At 43.7% G+C, this 3,437-nt stretch overlaps 1 non-coding gene across 1 annotated transcript; it reads left to right on the top strand.

Annotated features, from left to right (window-relative positions):
- Positions 1-2,746: 2,746 nt before the first annotated feature.
- On the top strand, positions 2,747-2,821 carry Trnal-caa (transfer RNA leucine (anticodon CAA)). The gene has a single exon. It is a non-coding gene; the product is annotated as a tRNA-Leu (tRNA).
- The last annotated feature ends 616 nt before the right edge of the window (positions 2,822-3,437 follow it).

The raw sequence follows: 3,437 nt of genomic DNA, 5'->3' as shown, positions 1-3,437 counted from the left end.
TTACTACTATTTAACGACGGGTTTCAACGGCGCAGCTCCTTACAACCATAGCCTGTCCTGAACGGGCAGATCAGTTGGTTAAAGCTGGAAAATCTGTTTAAAAGATAGGCTGCATTAAATGTGTCAGCAGAGCGCATGAAACTTTGTCTTTTCTTTTGATAAACGCGTTCATTCTATCAGATCTAACTGAAGCTCCTAAATAAAAAACAGTTTTTGGCTAAAATCTCTGTGCTGTATTATCACTTCAGCGATACCAGTTTCGCTCTAATACAGAGTTTCTGAAGTAAAAACTTATATTTGTTCATTGTTTCTGCTAATCCGTTCATTCAAACACACACCAACAAAAGTTTCGCATCACCCCTTTGTTTCAAAATTCATGGCATAGGAAACAAAAAGTGGTTCTGAGACATTCGCATACATTCATTTGCAATATGTTCAGGTCACCAGTTCAAAATAAAATATAAAAGAACATTTGTGTAACGACAAAATATTCTGCTTCCCAGAGGAGAGCGGAAGGGGGGTAGGAGCTCACAGCACTCCTTAGCAATGTCAGTACGTGGTGGAAAGTCGCCTTACTCAGTTGCAGGCTTGGAACCGTCGCAGTAAATCATCGATGGGATCATCAAGCCAGCCGTGATCCAAATTGTCCCACTCTTCAACATCGATTCTGCGTAAGCCGCGCAGAGTATGTGGTCGTTAAGGGCGTCCAAAACAGGTTGGTTCAGTCGATCCCACAGATGTTCGATTGGGTTCAATTCCGGTGGACAGACAGGCCACGCGATCCTTGTCATCCCAGCATACTGAAGGAACACGTTCTCGAGAACAGCACAATAAACACGCCGGTTATCAACCATCAAGAGAAATTGCTACCAAAATCTTGGTAATACGGTTCCGCTGTTGGTTGCAGAATCTCAACCCCGTACCGTAGTGCAGTGACACTGCTCTTAACTATTACAAGAGATACTTTATGTATACTAGCAGGTGAAAATATTCAGCTGCCAAACAATTGTCAAAATTCATGGTGAAACCTTCAGCTGTCATTTATTTTGCGCAATTCGCTACTTGTTTCGGCCAATGACCATTATCAAGCTTAGTCTAAAACGAATAAATCAAACTATTAGACATTACACATTTCACAGGGTTCCAAATGGTTCAAATGGCTCTAAGCACTATGGGACTTAACATCTGAGGTCATCTGTCCCCTAGATTTAGAACTACTTAAATCTAACTAACCTAAGGACATCACACACAGCCATGCCCGAGGCAGAATTCGAATCTACGACTGTAGCAGCAGCGCGGTTCCGGACTGAAGCGCTTAGAACCGCTCGGCCACAGCGAACGGCCAGTTTACAGAGAAATATGAGGTTAAATAGTATTTCACTTACTCGCATAAACGGTAGGAAAGTTATACCATAATTTGAACAAAAGTAATTTTCTCTTTTAAGACCACCACAGAACGTAAAAGATTTTTCACGGTAATAACTGTGTATTACGTTTGTATACGCGTATTGAATTTCACGACCTAGCTCTCACGGAAACAAAGATTATAATGTACCTCTTAGTAAACTGATACTGTAATTACTGTCGAGTACCATAGTTTTATGTCTGACATGGCATTGTCTTTGGCTGTATCCTTGACTGTTTGGTCTTTCTGTCAGTGTGTTACTAGCCGCCGATGTCGACTTTAGACGAAAATTATCGTATACGGTTGTTATTGTGGAAAATTTTTAGGTACTATGGTGGGCTAAAAAAAGAAAATTCTTTTAGTTCAAATTATGGTATAACTTTCCTGCCGTTTGTGCCAGTAAATGAAATACACTATTTAACCTCATATTGCCCAGTAAACTGTGTAATCTCTAATGGTTTAATTTATTCGTTTTAGGCTAAGCTTGATAACTAATAGCGAATTGTGCAAAATAAATGACAGCTGAAGGTTTTACGTCTAATTTTAACAATTGCGAGAGATACGTTGACCCCTAATAATGCCACCCTAGAACATCTCTCCATCACCACCTTGTTGTTCACATGAGACACAGTGTTACAGTCGTTCGATATTACCAGGTTGTATCCATACACATTATCTGCTATTAGCAGGGTAGGGTGCAAACAGCTCCGAGTTTCGTCCGTAAACCATACCAGATGCCAATCCTGGGGCGTCTTTTCTCCATGATTTCTTGCCCATCTGTAAAGGAGCCCTCGACGTTGTGGTGTACGGCGTAGTGCTCGTCCTAGCTGTCTTGAATGGAAATTCGCAACACAGAATATTCTCCTAACAGTTTGGTGTGGTGCAATACATCCTATATCCTCTTCGAACGCCGGATTCACGTCTGGAGCACTCAGCCCGCGGTTCCTTTTACTCAAAATCTGTGGATATCAATCATGCTGCGCACCTGTCGAACATGGAGGGGTTGTGTGTGCTGTGTAAGTCTTCAACGCCACCTGTCAATAGGAACCGATTTCATGTTCGCACCACGTCACTTAGATGCATACGTCGAGCAGCTTACCTGGTTGACAAGCCTTCTACGCTTAACGTGACGAAACGGATGAGTTCACTGATCGTAATTGTCCTTCGTGGCATGATATAGGCTAACTCTGAAACTTCCTGGCAGATTAAAACTGTGTGCCCGACCGAGACTCGAACTCGGGACCTTTGCCTTTCGCGGGCAAGTGCAACCTTCTGTAAAGTTTGGAAGGTAGGAGACGAGGTACTGGCAGAAGTAAAGCTGTGAGTACCGGGCGTGAGTCGTGCTTCGGTAGCTCAGTTGGTAGAGCACTTGCCCGCAAAAGGCAAAGGTCCCGAGTTCGAGTCTCGGTCGGGCACACAGTTTTAATCTGCCAGGAAGTTTCATATCAGCACACACTCCGCTGCAGAGTGAAAATCTCATTCTGGATAGGCTAACTCTACTGCTCCACAAATGTCTTTAATGCGTCCGTACTGGTAATAATCCGTGACCCATTTTTCATAGCCACAGTCTTAACGGAAATAGGACACACTGTGTATGTCGCTCAGTTTTGCCGTGCGGTGGTGCTGATACAGCTCGTCCGATCCGTGAGTTCCGGGAAACAGGGCTTTTGCATGCGGGCCGACCATTGGGGTAGACCGTCAGCTGCGCCCGTGAGAGAATGGTGTTTCGGAGGATACAATATGATGGCGACGGACTGTAAGAGACTGATCCCTTGGGGCTTGGAAATACTGTATTGTTTGGATCCGTGTATTGTCGATATCCACACGTGTCATAAAAATGCATATATGTATGCGTATATCTTCCACCTCTCCTCCTAAACCTCCGGACCGATTTCAATCAAACTTGGTACATACACCCCTTACGGGCAGGGAAAAATCGCTGCAGAGTTAAAACCACGTACCTACCATAGTTCAGGACATACGACACCATAAACAAAGAGATTCGTGGAAAATTGTCGCATCATACGTGACA

This window comes from Schistocerca cancellata, chromosome 2 (genome assembly GCF_023864275.1).
Source record: "Schistocerca cancellata isolate TAMUIC-IGC-003103 chromosome 2, iqSchCanc2.1, whole genome shotgun sequence".
NCBI classification, from domain to species: domain Eukaryota; kingdom Metazoa; phylum Arthropoda; class Insecta; order Orthoptera; family Acrididae; genus Schistocerca; species Schistocerca cancellata.
Note: the sequence above shows the minus strand (reverse complement) of the source record. Positions and strands in the feature narration are given on the sequence as shown.